This window comes from Oncorhynchus gorbuscha, linkage group LG06 (assembly GCF_021184085.1).
Source record: "Oncorhynchus gorbuscha isolate QuinsamMale2020 ecotype Even-year linkage group LG06, OgorEven_v1.0, whole genome shotgun sequence".
NCBI lineage: Eukaryota > Metazoa > Chordata > Actinopteri > Salmoniformes > Salmonidae > Oncorhynchus > Oncorhynchus gorbuscha.
In genome coordinates, this window is record NC_060178.1 from 92,757 (window position 1) to 111,749 (window position 18,993).

Below are 18,993 nucleotides of genomic sequence, written 5' to 3' on the forward strand. Positions count from 1 at the left end.
ACCCATCTCTACTATTTGTTGTTTGTTGACCCATCTCTACTATTTGTTGACCCATCTCTACTATTTGTTGACCCATCTCTACTATTTGTTGACCCATCTCTACTATTTGTTTACCCATCTCTACTATTTGTTTACCCATCTCTACTATTTGTTGTTTGTTGACCCATCTCTACTATTTGTTGACCCATCTCTACTATTTGTTATTTGTTGACCCATCTCTACTATTTGTTGACCCATCTCTACTATTTGTTGACCCATCTCTAATATTTGTTGACCCATCTCTACTATTTGTTGTTTGTTGACCCATCTCTACTATTTGTTGTTTGTTGACCCATCTCTACTATTTGCTGACCCATCTCTACTATTTGTTGACCCATCTCTACTATTTGTTAACCCATCTCTACTATTTGTTGACCCATCTCTAATATTTGTTGACCCATCTCTACTATTTGTTGTTTGTTGACCCATCTCTACTATTTATTGTTTGTTAACCCATCTCTACTATTTGTTGACCCATCTCTACTATTAGTTGTTTGTTGAACCATCTCTACTATTTGTTGACCCATCTCTACTATTTGTTGAACCATATCTCCTATTTGTTGACCCAACTCTACTATTTGTTGACCCATCTCTACTATTTGTTTGTTTGTTGACCCATTTCTACTATTTGTTGACCCATCTCTACTATTTGTTGACCCATCTCTACTATTTGTTAACCCATATCTCCTATTTGTTGACCCATCTCTACTATTTGTTGACCCATCTCTACTATTTGTTGTTTGTTGACCCATCTCTACTATTTGTTGACCCATCTCTACTATTTGTTGACCCATCTCTACTATTTGTTGACCCATCTCTACTATTTGTTGTTTGTTGACCCATCTCTACTATTTGTTGACCCATCTCTACTATTTGTTGACCCATCTCTACTATTTGTTGTTTGTTGACCCATCTCTACTATTTGTTGACCCATCTCTACTATTTGTTGACCCATCTCTACTATTTGTTGACCCATCTCTACTATTTGTTGACCCATCTCTACTATTTGTTGACCCATCTCTACTATTTGTTGACCCATCTCTACTATTTGTTGTTTGTTGACCCATCTCTACTATTTGTTGACCCATCTCTACTATTTGTTGTTTGTTGACCCATCTCTACTATTTGTTGTTTGTTGACCCATCTCTACTATTTGTTGACCCATCTCTACTATTTGTTGACCCATCTCTACTATTTGTTAACCCATCTCTACTATTTGTTGACCCATCTCTAATATTTGTTGACCCATCTCTACTATTTGTTGTTTGTTGACCCATCTCTACTATTTATTGTTTGTTAACCCATCTCTACTATTTGTTGACCCATCTCTACTATTTGTTGAACCATATCTCCTATTTGTTGACCCAACTCTACTATTTGTTGACCCATCTCTACTATTTGTTTGTTTGTTGACCCATTTCTACTATTTGTTGACCCATCTCTACTATTTGTTGACCCATCTCTACTATTTGTTAACCCATATCTCCTATTTGTTGACCCATCTCTACTATTTGTTGACCCATCTCTACTATTTGTTGTTTGTTGACCCATCTCTACTATTTGTTGACCCATCTCTACTATTTGTTGACCCATCTCTACTATTTGTTGACCCATCTCTACTATTTGTTGACCCATCTCTACTATTTGTTGACCCATCTCTACTATTTGTTGACCCATCTCTACTATTTGTTGACCCATCTCTACTATTTGTTGTTTGTTGACCCATCTCTACTATTTGTTGTTTGTTGACCCATCTCTACTATTTGTTGACCCATCTCTACTATTTGTTGACCCATCTCTACTATTTGTTGACCCATCTCTACTATTTGTTGACCCATCTCTACTATTTGTTGTTTGTTGACCCATCTCTACTATTTGTTGACCCATCTCTACTATTTGTTGTTTGTTGACCCATCTCTACTATTTGTTGACCCATCTCTACTATTTGTTGACCCATCTCTACTATTTGTTGACCCAGTTTGTTGACCCATCTCTACTATTTGTTGACCCATCTCTACTATTTGTTGACCCATCTCTACTATTTGTTAACCCATATCTCCTATTTGTTGACCCATCTCTACTATTTGTTGACCCATCTCTACTATTTGTTGTTTGTTGACCCATCTCTACTATTTGTTGACCCATCTCTACTATTTGTTGACCCATCTCTACTATTTGTTGACCCATCTCTACTATTTGTTGTTTGTTGACCCATCTCTACTATTTGTTGACCCATCTCTACTATTTGTTGTTTGTTGACCCATCTCTACTATTTGTTGTTTGTTGACCCATCTCTACTATTTGTTGACCCATCTCTACTATTTGTTGACCCATCTCTACTATTTGTTAACCCATCTCTACTATTTGTTGACCCATCTCTAATATTTGTTGACCCATCTCTACTATTTGTTGTTTGTTGACCCATCTCTACTATTTGTTGACCCATCTACTATTTGTTGACCCATCTCTACTATTTGTTGACCCATCTCTACTATTTGTTGACCCATCTCTACTATTTGTTGTTTGTTGACCCATCTCTACTATTTGTTGTTTGTTGACCCATCTCTACTATTTGTTGACCCATCTCTACTATTTGTTGACCCAGTTTGTTGACCCATCTCTACTATTTGTTGACCCATCTCTACTATTTGTTGACCCATCTCTACTATTTGTTAACCCATATCTCCTATTTGTTGACCCATCTCTACTATTTGTTGACCCATCTCTACTATTTGTTGTTTGTTGACCCATCTCTACTATTTGTTGACCCATCTCTACTATTTGTTGACCCATCTCTACTATTTGTTGACCCATCTCTACTATTTGTTGTTTGTTGACCCATCTCTACTATTTGTTGACCCATCTCTACTATTTGTTGTTTGTTGACCCATCTCTACTATTTGTTGTTTGTTGACCCATCTCTACTATTTTCTGACCCATCTCTACTATTTGTTGACCCATCTCTACTATTTGTTAACCCATCTCTACTATTTGTTGACCCATCTCTAATATTTGTTGACCCATCTCTACTATTTGTTGTTTGTTGACCCATCTCTACTATTTGTTGACCCATCTCTACTATTTGTTGACCCATCTCTACTATTTGTTGTTTGTTGACCCATCTCTACTATTTGTTGACCCATCTCTACTATTTGTTGTTTGTTGACCCATCTCTACTATTTGTTGTTTGTTGACCCATCTCTACTATTTTCTGACCCATCTCTACTATTTGTTGACCCATCTCTACTATTTGTTAACCCATCTCTACTATTTGTTGACCCATCTCTAATATTTGTTGACCCATTTCTACTATTTGTTGTTTGTTGACCCATCTCTACTATTTGTTGACCCATCTACTATTTGTTGACCCATCTCTACTATTTGTTGACCCATCTCTACTATTTGTTGACCCATCTCTACTATTTGTTGACCCATCTCTACTATTTGTTGTTTGTTGACCCATCTCTACTATTTGTTGTTTGTTGACCCATCTCTACTATTTGTTGACCCATCTCTACTATTTGTTGACCCATCTCTACTATTTGTTGACCCATCTCTACTATTTGTTGACCCATCTCTACTATTTGTTGTTTGTTGACCCATCTCTACTATTTGTTGACCCATCTCTACTATTTGTTGACCCATCTCTACTATTTGTTGACCCATCTCTACTATTTGTTGTTTGTTGACCCATCTCTACTATTTGTTGACCCATCTCTACTATTTGTTGACCCAACTCTACTATTTGTTGACCCATCTCTACTATTTGTTGACCCATCTCTACTATTTGTTGACCCATCTCTACTATTTGTTGTTTGTTGACCCATCTCTACTATTTGTTGTTTGTTGACCCATCTCTACTATTTGTTGTTTGTTGACCCATCTCTACTATTTGTTGTTTGTTGACCCATCTCTACTATTTGTTGTTTGTTGACCCATCTCTACTATTTGCTGACCCATCTCTACTATTTGTTGACCCATCTCTACTATTTGTTAACCCATCTCTACTATTTGTTGACCCATCTCTAATATTTGTTGACCCATCTCTACTATTTGTTGTTTGTTGACCCATCTCTACTATTTGTTGTTTGTTGACCCATCTCTACTATTTGTTGACCCATCTACTATTTGTTGACCCATCTCTACTATTTGTTGACCCATCTCTACTATTTGTTGTTTGTTGACCCATCTCTACTATTTGTTGTTTGTTGACCCATCTCTACTATTTGTTGACCCATCTCTACTATTTGTTGACCCATCTCTACTATTTGTTAACCCATATCTCCTATTTGTTGACCCATCTCTACTATTTGTTGACCCATCTCTACTATTTGTTGTTTGTTGACCCATCTCTACTATTTGTTGACCCATCTCTACTATTTGTTGACCCATCTCTACTATTTGTTGACCCATCTCTACTATTTGTTGTTTGTTGACCCATCTCTACTATTTGTTGACCCATCTCTATTATTTGTTGTTTGTTGACCCATCTCTACTATTTGTTGTTTGTTAACCCATCTCTACTATTTGTTGACCCATCTCTAATATTTGTTGACCCATCTCTACTATTTGTTGTTTGTTGACCCATCTCTACTATTTGTTGTTTGTTGACCCATCTCTACTATTTGTTGACCCATCTCTACTATTTGTTGACCCATCTCTACTATTTGTTAACCCATATCTCCTATTTGTTGACCCATCTCTACTATTTGTTGACCCATCTCTACTATTTGTTGTTTGTTGACCCATCTCTACTATTTGTTGACCCATCTCTACTATTTGTTGACCCATCTCTACTATTTGTTGACCCATCTCTACTATTTGTTGTTTGTTGACCCATCTCTACTATTTGTTGACCCATCTCTACTATTTGTTGTTTGTTGACCCATCTCTACTATTTGTTGTTTGTTAACCCATCTCTACTATTTGTTGACCCATCTCTAATATTTGTTGACCCATCTCTACTATTTGTTGTTTGTTGACCCATCTCTAATATTTGTTGTTTGTTGACCCATCTCTACTATTTGTTGACCCATCTACTATTTGTTGACCCATCTCTACTATTAGTTGACCCATCTCTACTATTTGTTGACCCATCTCTACTATTTGTTGACCCATCTCTACTATTTGTTGTTTGTTGACCCATCTCTACTATTTTTTGACCCATCTCTACTATTTGTTTACCCATCTCTACTATTTGTTGTTTGTTGACCCATCTCTAGTATTTGTTGACCCATCTCTACTATTTGTTATTTGTTGACCCATCTCTACTATTTGTTGACCCATCTCTACTATTTGTTGACCCATCTCTACTATTTGTTGTTTGTTGACCCATCTCTACTATTTGTTGACCCATCTCTACTATTTGTTGACCCATCTCTACTATTTGTTAACCCATCTCTACTATTTGTTGACCCATCTCTACTATTTGTTGACCCATCTCTACTATTTGTTGACCCATCTCTACTATTTGTTGACCCATCTCTACTATTTGTTGTTTGTTGACCCATCTCTACTATTTGTTGACCCATATCTCCTATTTGTTGACCCAACTCTATTATTTGTTGACCCATCTCTACTATTTGTTGTTTGTTGACCCATCTCTACTATTTGTTGACCCATCTCTACTATTTGTTGACCCATCTCTACTATTTGTTGACCCATCTCTACTATTTGTTGTTTGTTGACCCATCTCTACTATTTGTTGACCCATCTCTATTATTTGTTGTTTGTTGACCCATCTCTACTATTTGTTGTTTGTTAACCCATCTCTACTATTTGTTGACCCATCTCTAATATTTGTTGACCCATCTCTACTATTTGTTGTTTGTTGACCCATCTCTACTATTTGTTGTTTGTTGACCCATCTCTACTATTTGTTGACCCATCTCTACTATTTGTTGACCCATCTCTACTATTTGTTAACCCATATCTCCTATTTGTTGACCCATCTCTACTATTTGTTGACCCATCTCTACTATTTGTTGTTTGTTGACCCATCTCTACTATTTGTTGACCCATCTCTACTATTTGTTGACCCATCTCTACTATTTGTTGACCCATCTCTACTATTTGTTGTTTGTTGACCCATCTCTACTATTTGTTGACCCATCTCTACTATTTGTTGTTTGTTGACCCATCTCTACTATTTGTTGTTTGTTAACCCATCTCTACTATTTGTTGACCCATCTCTAATATTTGTTGACCCATCTCTACTATTTGTTGTTTGTTGACCCATCTCTAATATTTGTTGTTTGTTGACCCATCTCTACTATTTGTTGACCCATCTCTACTATTTGTTGACCCATCTCTACTATTTGTTGACCCATCTCTACTATTTGTTGACCCATCTCTACTATTTGTTGACCCATCTCTACTATTTGTTGACCCATCTCTACTATTTGTTGACCCATCTCTACTATTTGTTGTTTGTTGACCCATCTCTACTATTTGTTGACCCATCTCTATTATTTGTTGTTTGTTGACCCATCTCTACTATTTGTTGTTTGTTAACCCATCTCTACTATTTGTTGACCCATCTCTAATATTTGTTGACCCATCTCTACTATTTGTTGTTTGTTGACCCATCTCTACTATTTGTTGTTTGTTGACCCATCTCTACTATTTGTTGACCCATCTCTACTATTTGTTGACCCATCTCTACTATTTGTTAACCCATATCTCCTATTTGTTGACTAATCTCTAATATTTGTTGACCCATCTCTACTATTTGTTGTTTGTTGACCCATCTCTACTATTTGTTGACCCATCTCTACTATTTGTTGACCCATCTCTACTATTTGTTGTTTGTTGACCCATCTCTACTATTTGACCCATACCTACTATTTGTTGACCCATCTCTACTATTTGTTGACCCATCTCTACTATTTGCTGACCCATCTCTACTATTTGTTGACCCATCTCTACTGTTTCTTGACCCCATCTCTACTATTTATTGACCCATCTCTACTATTTGTTGACCCATCTCTACTATTTGTTGTTTGTTAACCCATCTCTACTATTTGTTGACCCATCTCTACTATTTGTTTACCATCTCTACTATTTGTTGTTTGTTGACCCATCTCTACTATTTGTTGTTTGTTGACCCATCTCTACTATTTGTTGACCCATCTCTACTATTTGTTGTTTGTTGACCCATCTCTACTATTTGTTGACCCATCTCTACTATTTGTTGACCCATCTCTACTATTTGTTGTTTGTTGACCCATCTCTACTATTTGTTGTTTGTTGACCCATCTCTACTATTTGTTGACACATATCTACTATTTGTTGACCCATCTCTACTATTTGTTGTTTGTTGACCCATCTCTACTATTTGTTGACCCATCTCTACTATTTGTTGACCCATCTCTACTATTTGCTGACCCATCTCTACTATTTGTTGTTTGTTGACCCATCTCTACTATTTGTTGTTTGTTGACCCATCTCTACTATTTGTTGTTTGTTGACCCATCTCTACTATTTGTTGTTTGTTGACCCATCTCTACTATTTGTTGTTTGTTGACCCATCTCTACTATTTGTTGACCCATCTCTACTATTTGTTGTTTGTTGACCCATCTCTACTATTTGTTGACCCATCTCTACTATTTGTTGACCCATCTCTACTATTTGTTGACCCATCTCTACTATTTGTTGTTTGTTGACCCATCTCTACTATTTGTTGTTTGTTGACCCATCTCTACTATTTGTTGACCCATCTCTACTATTTGTTGACCCATCTCTACTATTTGTTGACCCATCTCTACTATTTGTTGACCCATCTCTACTGTTTGTTGACCCATCTCTACTATTTGTTGACCCATCTCTACTATTTGTTGACCCATCTCTACTATTTGTTGTTTGTTGACCCATCTCTACTATTTGTTGACCCATCTCTACTATTTGTTGACCCATCTCTACTATTTGTTGTTTGTTGACCCATCACTACTATTTGTTGTTTGTTGACCCATGTCTACTATTTGTTGACCCATCTCTACTATTTGTTAACCCATCTCTACTATTTGTTGACCCATCTCTACTATTTGTTTACCATCTCTACTATTTGTTGTTTGTTGACCCATCTCTACTATTTGTTGTTTGTTGACCCATCTCTACTATTTGTTGACCCATCTCTACTATTTGTTGTTTGTTGACCCATCTCTACTATTTGCTGACCCATGTCTACTATTTGTTGACCCATCTCTACTATTTGTTGACCCATCTCTACTATTTGTTGACCCATCTCTACTATTTGTTGACCCATCTCTACTATTTGTTGTTTGTTGACCCATCTCTACTATTTGTTTGTTTGTTGACCCATCTCTACTATTTGTTGTTTGTTGACCCATCTCTACTATTTGTTGTTTGTTGACCCATCTCTACTATTTGCTGACCCATCTCTACTATTTGTTGACCCATCTCTACTATTTGTTAACCCATCTCTACTATTTGTTGACCCATCTCTAATATTTGTTGACCCATCTCTACTATTTGTTGTTTGTTGACCCATCTCTACTATTTGTTGTTTGTTGACCCATCTCTACTATTTGTTGACCCATCTACTATTTGTTGACCCATCTCTACTATTGTTGACCCATCTCTACTATTTGTTGACCCATCTCTACTATTTGTTGACCCATCTCTACTATTTGTTGTTTGTTGACCCATCTCTACTATTTGTTGTTTGTTGACCCATCTCTACTATTTGTTGACCCATCTCTACTATTTGTTGACCCATCTTACTATTTGTTGACCCATCTCTACTATTTGTTGACCCATCTCTACTATTTGTTGACCCATCTCTACTATTTGTTGACCCATCTCTACTATTTGTTGACCCATCTCTACTATTTGTTGTTTGTTGACCCATCTCTACTATTTGTTGACCCATCTCTACTATTTGTTGTTTGTTGACCCATCTCTACTATTTGTTGACCCATCTCTACTATTTGTTGACCCATCTCTATTTGTTATTTGTTGACCCATCTCTACTATTTGTTGTTTGTTGACCCATCTCTACTATTTGTTGTTTGTTGACCCATCTCTACTATTTGTTGACCCATCTCTACTATTTGTTGACCCATCTCTACTATTTGTTAACCCATCTCTACTATTTGTTGACCCATCTCTAATATTTGTTGACCCATCTCTACTATTTGTTGTTTGTTGACCCATCTCTACTATCTCTACTATTTGTTAACCCATCTCTACTATTTGTTGACCCATCTCTACTATTTGTTGACCCATCTCTACTATTTGTTGTTTGTTGAACCATCTCTACTATTTGTTGACCCATCTCTACTATTTGTTGACCCATCTCTACTATTTGTTGACCCATCTCTACTATTTGTTGACCCATCTCTACTATTTGTTTGTTTGTTGACCCATTTCTACTATTTGTTGACCCATCTCTACTATTTGTTGACCCATCTCTACTATTTGTTAACCCATATCTACTATTTGTTGACCCATCTCTACTATTTGTTGACCCATCTCTACTATTTGTTGTTTGTTGACCCATCTCTACTATTTGTTGACCCATCTCTACTATTTGTTGACCCATCTCTACTATTTGTTGACCCATCTCTACTATTTTTGTTTGTTGACCCATCTCTACTATTTGTTGTTTGTTGACCCATCTCTACTATTTGTTGACCCATCTCTACTATTTGTTGACCCATCTCTACTATTTGTTGTTTGTTGACCCATCTCTACTATTTGTTGTTTGTTGACCCATGTCTACTATTTGTTGACCCATCTCTACTATTTGACCCATCTCTACTATTTGTTGACCCATCTCTACTATTTGTTGACCCATCTCTACTATTTGTTGTTTGTTGACCCATCTCTACTATTTGTTGTTTGTTGACCCATCTCTACTATTTGTTGACCCATCTCTACTATTTGTTGTTTGTTGACCCATCTCTACTATTTGCTGACCCATGTCTACTATTTGTTGACCCATCTCTACTATTTGTTAACCCATCTCTACTATTTGTTGACCCATCTCTACTATTTGTTGACCCATCTCTACTATTTGTTGTTTGTTGACCCATCTCTACTATTTGTTTGTTTGTTGACCCATCTCTACTATTTGTTGTTTGTTGACCCATCTCTACTATTTGTTGTTTGTTGACCCATCTCTACTATTTGTTGACCCATCTCTACTATTTGTTGACCCATCTCTACTATTTGTTAACCCATCTCTACTATTTGTTGACCCATCTCTAATATTTGTTGACCCATCTCTACTATTTGTTGTTTGTTGACCCATCTCTACTATTTGTTGTTTGTTGACCCATCTCTACTATTTGTTGACCCATCTACTATTTGTTGACCCATCTCTACTATTAGTTGACCCATCTCTACTATTTGTTGACCCATCTCTACTATTTGTTGACACATCTCTACTATTTGTTGTTTGTTGACCCATCTCTACTATTTGTTGTTTGTTGACCCATCTCTACTATTTGTTGACCCATCTCTACTATTTGTTGTTTGTTGACCCATCTCTACTATTTGTTGACCCATCTCTACTATTTGTTGACCCATCTCTACTATTTGTTGACCCATCTCTACTATTTGTTTACCCATCTCTACTATTTGTTGTTTGTTGACCCATCTCTACTATTTGTTGACCCATCTCTACTATTTGTTATTTGTTGACCCATCTCTACTATTTGTTGACCCATCTCTACTATTTGTTGACCCATCTCTACTATTTGTTGACCCATCTCTACTATTTGTTGTTTGTTGACCCATCTCTACTATTTGTTGTTTGTTGACCCATCTCTACTATTTGTTGACCCATCTCTACTATTTGTTGACCCATCTCTACTATTTGTTGACCCATCTCTACTATTTGTTGACCCATCTCTACTATTTGTTGTTTGTTGACCCATCTCTACTATTTTTGTTTGACCCATCTCTACTATTTGTTAACCCATCTCTACTATTTGTTGACCCATCTCTACTATTAGTTGTTTGTTGACCCATCTCTACTATTTGTTGACCCATCTCTACTATTTGTTGACCCATCTCTACTATTTGTTGACCCATCTCTACTATTTGTTGACCCATCTCTACTATTTGTTGTTTGTTGACCCATCTCTACTATTTGTTGACCCATCTCTACTATTTGTTGACCCATCTCTACTATTTGTTGACCCATCTCTACTATTTGTTGACCCATCTCTACTATTTGTTGACCCATCTCTACTATTTGTTGTTTGTTGACCCATCTCTACTATTTGTTGACCCATCTCTACTATTTGTTGACCCATCTCTACTATTTGTTGACCCATCTCTACTATTTGTTGTTTGTTGACCCATCTCTACTATTTGTTGACCCATCTCTACTATTTGTTGACCCATCTCTACTATTTGTTGTTTGTTGACCCATCTCTACTATTTGTTGTTTGTTGACCCATCTCTACTATTTGTTGACCCATCTCTACTATTTGTTGACCCATCTCTACTATTTGTTGACCCATCTCTACTATTTGTTGACCCATCTCTACTATTTGTTGTTTGTTGACCCATCTCTACTATTTGTTGACCCATCTCTACTATTTGTTGTTTGTTGACCCATCTCTACTATTTGTTGTTTGTTGACCCATCTCTACTATTTGCTGACCCATCTCTACTATTTGTTGACCCATCTCTACTATTTGTTAACCCATCTCTACTATTTGTTGACCCATCTCTAATATTTGTTGACCCATCTCTACTATTTGTTGTTTGTTGACCCATCTCTACTATTTATTGTTTGTTAACCCATCTCTACTATTTGTTAACCCATCTCTACTATTTGTTGACCCATCTCTACTATTAGTTGTTTGTTGAACCATCTCTACTATTTGTTGACCCATCTCTACTATTTGTTGAACCATATCTCCTATTTGTTGACCCAACTCTACTATTTGTTGACCCATCTCTACTATTTGTTTGTTTGTTGACCCATTTCTACTATTTGTTGACCCATCTCTACTATTTGTTGACCCATCTCTACTATTTGTTAACCCATATCTCCTATTTGTTGACCCATCTCTACTATTTGTTGACCCATCTCTACTATTTGTTGTTTGTTGACCCATCTCTACTATTTGTTGACCCATCTCTACTATTTGTTGACCCATCTCTACTATTTGTTGACCCATCTCTACTATTTGTTGTTTGTTGACCCATCTCTACTATTTGTTGACCCATCTCTACTATTTGTTGACCCATCTCTACTATTTGTTGTTTGTTGACCCATCTCTACTATTTGTTGTTTGTTGACCCATCTCTACTATTTGTAGTTTGTTGACCCATCTCTACTATTTGTTGACCCATCTCTTCTATTTATTGACCCCATCTCTACTATTTGTTGTTTGTTAACCCATCTCTACTATTTGTTGACCCATCTCTACTATTTGTTTGTTTGTTGACCCATCTCTACTATTTGTTTGTTTGTTGACCCATCTCTACTATTTGTTGACCCATCTCTACTATTTGTTGTTTGTTGACCCATCTCTTCTATTTATTGACCCCATCTCTACTATTTGTTGTTTGTTGACCCATCTCTACTATTTGTTGACCCATCTCTACTATTTGTTTGTTTGTTGACCCATCTCTACTATTTGTTGTTTGTTGACCCATCTCTACTATTTGTTGACCCATCTCTACTATTTGTTAACCCATATCTCCTATTTGTTGACCCATCTCTACTATTTGTTGACCCATCTCTACTATTTGTTGTTTGTTGACCCATCTCTACTATTTGTTGACCCATCTCTACTATTTGTTGACCCATCTCTACTATTTGTTGACCCATCTCTACTATTTGTTGTTTGTTGACCCATCTCTACTATTTGTTGACCCATCTCTACTATTTGTTGTTTGTTGACCCATCTCTACTATTTGTTGTTTGTTGACCCATCTCTACTATTTGTTGACCCATCTCTACTATTTGTTGACCCATCTCTACTATTTGTTGTTTGTTGACCCATCTCTACTATTTGTTGTTTGTTGACCCATATCTCCTATTTGTTGACCTAACTCTACTATTTGTTGACCCATCTCTACTATTTGTTGTTTGTTGACCCATCACTACTATTTGTTGTTTGTTGACCCATGTCTACTATTTGTTGACCCATCTCTACTATTTGTTGACCCATCTCTACTATTTGTTGACCCATCTCTACTATTTGTTTACCATCTCTACTATTTGTTGTTTGTTGACCCATCTCTACTATTTGTTGTTTGTTGACCCATCTCTACTATTTGTTGACCCATCTCTACTATTTGTTGTTTGTTGACCCATCTCTACTATTTGCTGACCCATCTCTACTATTTGTTGACCCATCTCTACTATTTGTTGACCCATCTCTACTATTTGTTGACCCATCTCTACTATTTGTTGACCCATCTCTACTATTTGTTGTTTGTTGACCCATCTCTACTATTTGTTTGTTTGTTGACCCATCTCTACTATTTGTTGTTTGTTGACCCATCTCTACTATTTGTTGACCCATCTCTACTATTTGTTGACCCATCTCTACTATTTGTTGTTTGTTGACCCATCTCTACTATTTGTTGACCCATCTCTACTATTTGTTATTTGTTGACCCATCTCTACTATTTGTTGACCCATCTCTACTATTTGTTGACCCATCTCTACTATTTGTTGACCCATCTCTACTATTTGTTGTTTGTTGACCCATCTCTACTATTTGTTGTTTGTTGACCCATCTCTTGTTTGTTGACCCATCTCTACTATTTGTTGACCCATCTCTACTATTTGTTGACCCATCTCTACTATTTATTACTATTTGTTGACCCATCTCTACTATTTGTTGACCCATCTCTACTATTTGTTGACCCATCTCTACTATTTGTTGTTTGTTGACCCATCTCTACTATTTGTTTTTGTTGACCCATCTCTATTATTTGTTGACCCATCTCTACTATTTGTTGTTTGTTGACCCATCTCTACTATTTGTTGACCCATCTCTACTATTTGTTATTTGTTGACCCATCTCTACTATTTGTTGACCCATCTCTACTATTTGTTGACCCATCTCTACTATTTGTTGTTTGTTGACCCATCTCTACTATTTGCTGACCCATCTCTACTATTTGTTGACCCATCTCTACTATTTGTTGACCCATCTCTACTATTTGTTGACCCATCTCTAATATTTGTTGACCCATCTCTACTATTTGTTGTTTGTTGACCCATCTCTACTATTTGTTGTTTGTTGACCCATCTCTACTATTTGTTGACCCATCTACTATTTGTTGACCCATCTCTACTATTAGTTGACCCATCTCTACTATTTGTTGACCCATCTCTACTATTTGTTGACCCATCTCTACTATTTGTTGTTTGTTGACCCATCTCTACTATTTGTTGTTTGTTGACCCATCTCTACTATTTGTTGACCCATCTCTACTATTTGTTGTTTGTTGACCCATCTCTACTATTTGTTGACCCATCTCTACTATTTGTTGACCCATCTCTACTATTTGTTGACCCATCTCTACTATTTGTTTACCCATCTCTTGTTTGTTGACCCATCTCTACTATTTGTTGTTTGTTGACCCATCTCTACTATTTGTTGACCCATCTCTACTATTTGTTATTTGTTGACCCATCTCTACTATTTGTTGACCCATCTCTACTATTTGTTGACCCATCTCTACTATTTGTTGACCCATCTCTACTATTTGTTGTTTGTTGACCCATCTCTACTATTTGTTACTATTTGTTGACCCATCTCTACTATTTGTTGACCCATCTCTACTATTTGTTGACCCATCTCTACTATTTGTTGACCCATCTCTACTATTTGTTGACCCATCTCTACTATTTGTTGACCCATCTCTACTATTTGTTGTTTGTTGACCCATCTCTACTATTTTTGTTTGTTAACCCATCTCTACTATTTGTTGACCCATCTCTACTATTTGTTGTTTGTATTTGAACCATCTCTACTATTTGTTGACCCATCTCTACTATTTGTTGACCCATCTCTACTATTTGTTGACCCATCTCTACTATTTGTTGACCCATCTCTACTATTTGTTTGTTTGTTGACCCATCTCTACTATTTGTTGACCCATCTCTACTATTTGTTGACCCATCTCTACTATTTGTTGACCCATCTCTACTATTTGTTGACCCATCTCTACTATTTGTTGACCCATCTCTACTATTTGTTGTTTGTTGACCCATCTCTACTATTTGTTGACCCATCTCTACTATTTGTTGACCCATCTCTACTATTTGTTGACCCATCTCTACTATTTGTTGTTTGTTGACCCATCTCTACTATTTGTTGACCCATCTCTACTATTTGTTGACCCATCTCTACTATTTGTTGTTTGTTGACCCATCTCTACTATTTGTTGTTTGTTGACCCATCTCTACTATTTGTTGACCCATCTCTACTATTTGTTGACCCATCTCTACTATTTGTTGACCCATCTCTACTATTTGTTGACCCATCTCTACTATTTGTTGACCCATCTCTACTATTTGTTGTTTGTTGACCCATCTCTACTATTTGTTTTTGTTGACCCATCTCTACTATTTTTGACCCATCTCTACTATTTGTTGACCCATCTCTACTATTTGTTGACCCATCTCTACTATTTGTTGTTTGTTGACCCATCTCTACTATTTGTTGACCCATCTCTACTATTTGTTATTTGTTGACCCATCTCTACTATTTGTTGACCCATCTCTACTATTTGTTGACCCATCTCTACTATTTGTTGTTTGTTGACCCATCTCTACTATTTGCTGACCCATCTCTACTATTTGTTGACCCATCTCTACTATTTGTTAACCCATCTCTACTATTTGTTGACCCATCTCTAATATTTGTTGACCCATCTCTACTATTTGTTGTTTGTTGACCCATCTCTACTATTTGTTGTTTGTTGACCCATCTCTACTATTTGTTGACCCATCTACTATTTGTTGACCCATCTCTACTATTGTTGACCCATCTCTACTATTTGTTGACCCATCTCTACTATTTGTTGACCCATCTCTACTATTTGTTGTTTGTTGACCCATCTCTACTATTTGTTGTTTGTTGACCCATCTCTACTATTTGTTGACCCATCTCTACTATTTGTTGACCCATCTCTACTATTTGTTGACCCATCTCTACTATTTGTTGACCCATCTCTACTATTTGTTGACCCATCTCTACTATTTGTTGACCCATCTCTACTATTTGTTGACCCATCTCTACTATTTGTTGTTTGTTGACCCATCTCTACTATTTGTTGACCCATCTCTACTATTTGTTGTTTGTTGACCCATCTCTACTATTTGTTGACCCATCTCTACTATTTGTTGACCCATCTCTACTATTTGTTGTTATTTGTTGACCCATCTCTACTATTTGTTGTTTGTTGACCCATCTCTACTATTTGTTGACCCATCTCTACTATTTGTTGACCCATCTCTACTATTTGTTAACCCATCTCTACTATTTGTTGACCCATCTCTAATATTTGTTGACCCATCTCTACTATTTGTTGTTTGTTGACCCATCTCTACTATTTATTGTTTGTTAACCCATCTCTACTATTTGTTGACCCATCTCTACTATTAGTTGTTTGTTGAACCATCTCTACTATTTGTTGACCCATCTCTACTATTTGTTGACCCATATCTACTATTTGTTGACCCATCTCTACTATTTGTTGACCCATCTCTACTATTTGTTTGTTTGTTGACCCATTTCTACTATTTGTTGACCCATCTCTATTTGTTGACCCATCTCTACTATTTGTTGACCCATCTCTACTATTTGTTAACCCATATCTCCTATTTGTTGACCCATCTCTACTATTTGTTGACCCATCTCTACTATTTGTTGTTTGTTGACCCATCTCTACTATTTGTTGACCCATCTCTACTATTTGTTGACCCATCTCTACTATTTGTTGACCCATCTCTACTATTTGTTGTTTGTTGACCCATCTCTACTATTTGTTGACCCATCTCTACTATTTGTTGACCCATCTCTACTATTTGTTGTTTGTTGACCCATCTCTACTATTTGTTGTTTGTTGACCCATCTCTACTATTTGTTGACCCATCTCTACTATTTGTTGACCCATCTCTACTATTTGTTGACCCATCTCTACTATTTGTTGACCCATCTCTACTATTTGTTGACCCATCTCTACTATTTGTTGACCCATCTCTACTATTTGTTGTTTGTTGACCCATCTCTACTATTTGTTGTTTGTTGACCCATCTCTACTATTTGTTGACCCATCTCTACTATTTGTTGACCCATCTCTACTATTTGTTGACCCATCTCTACTATTTGTTGACCCATCTCTACTATTTGTTGACCCATCTCTACTATTTGTTGTTTGTTGACCCATCTCTACTATTTATTGTTTGTTAACCCATCTCTACTATTTGTTAACCCATCTCTACTATTTGTTGACCCATCTCTACTATTAGTTGTTTGTTGAACCATCTCTACTATTTGTTGACCCATCTCTACTATTTGTTGAACCATATCTCCTATTTGTTGACCCAACTCTACTATTTGTTGACCCATCTCTACTATTTGTTTGTTTGTTGACCCATTTCTACTATTTGTTGACCCATCTCTACTATTTGTTGACCCATCTCTACTATTTGTTGACCCATCTCTACTATTTGTTGACCCATCTCTACTATTTGTTGACCCATCTCTACTATTTGTTGTTTGTTGACCCATCTCTACTATTTGTTGACCCATCTCTACTATTTGTTGACCCATCTCTACTATTTGTTGACCCATCTCTACTATTTGTTGTTTGTTGACCCATCTCTACTATTTGTTGACCCATCTCTACTATTTGTTGACCCATCTCTGACCCATTTGTTGTTTGTTGACCCATCTCTACTATTTGTTGTTTGTTGACCCATCTCTACTATTTGTTGACCCATCTCTACTATTTGTTGACCCATCTCTACTATTTGTTGACCCATCTCTACTATTTGTTGACCCATCTCTACTATTTGTTGTTTGTTGACCCATCTCTACTATTTGTTGACCCATCTCTACTATTTGTTGTTTGTTGACCCATCTCTACTATTTGTTGTTTGTTGACCCATCTCTACTATTTGTTGACCCATCTCTACTATTTGTTGACCCAGTTTGTTGACCCATCTCTACTATTTGTTGACCCATCTCTACTATTTGTTGACCCATCTCTACTATTTGTTGACCCATCTCTACTATTTGTTGTTTGTTGACCCATCTCTACTATTTGTTGACCCATCTCTACTATTTGTTGACCCATCTCTACTATTTGTTGACCCATCTCTACTATTTGTTGTTTGTTGACCCATCTCTACTATTTGTTGTTTGTTGACCCATCTCTACTATTTGTTGACCCATCTCTACTATTTGTTGACCCATCTCTACTATTTGTTGACCCATCTCTACTATTTGTTGACCCATCTCTACTATTTGTTGACCCATCTCTACTATTTGTTGTTTGTTGACCCATCTCTACTATTTGTTGACCCATCTACTATTTGTTGACCCATCTCTACTATTTGTTGACCCATCTCTACTATTTGTTGACCCATCTCTACTATTTGTTGACCCATCTCTACTATTTGTTGTTTGTTGACCCATCTCTACTATTTGTTGTTTGTTGACCCATCTCTACTATTTGTTGACCCATCTCTACTATTTGTTGACCCATCTCTACTATTTGTTGACCCATCTCTACTATTTGTTGACCCATCTCTACTATTTGTTGACCCATCTCTACTATTTGTTGTTTGTTGACCCATCTCTACTATTTGTTGACCCATCTCTACTATTTGTTGACCCATCTCTACTATTTGTTGACCCATCTCTACTATTTGTTGTTTGTTGACCCATCTCTACTATTTGTTGACCCATCTCTACTATTTGTTGACCCATCTCTACTAT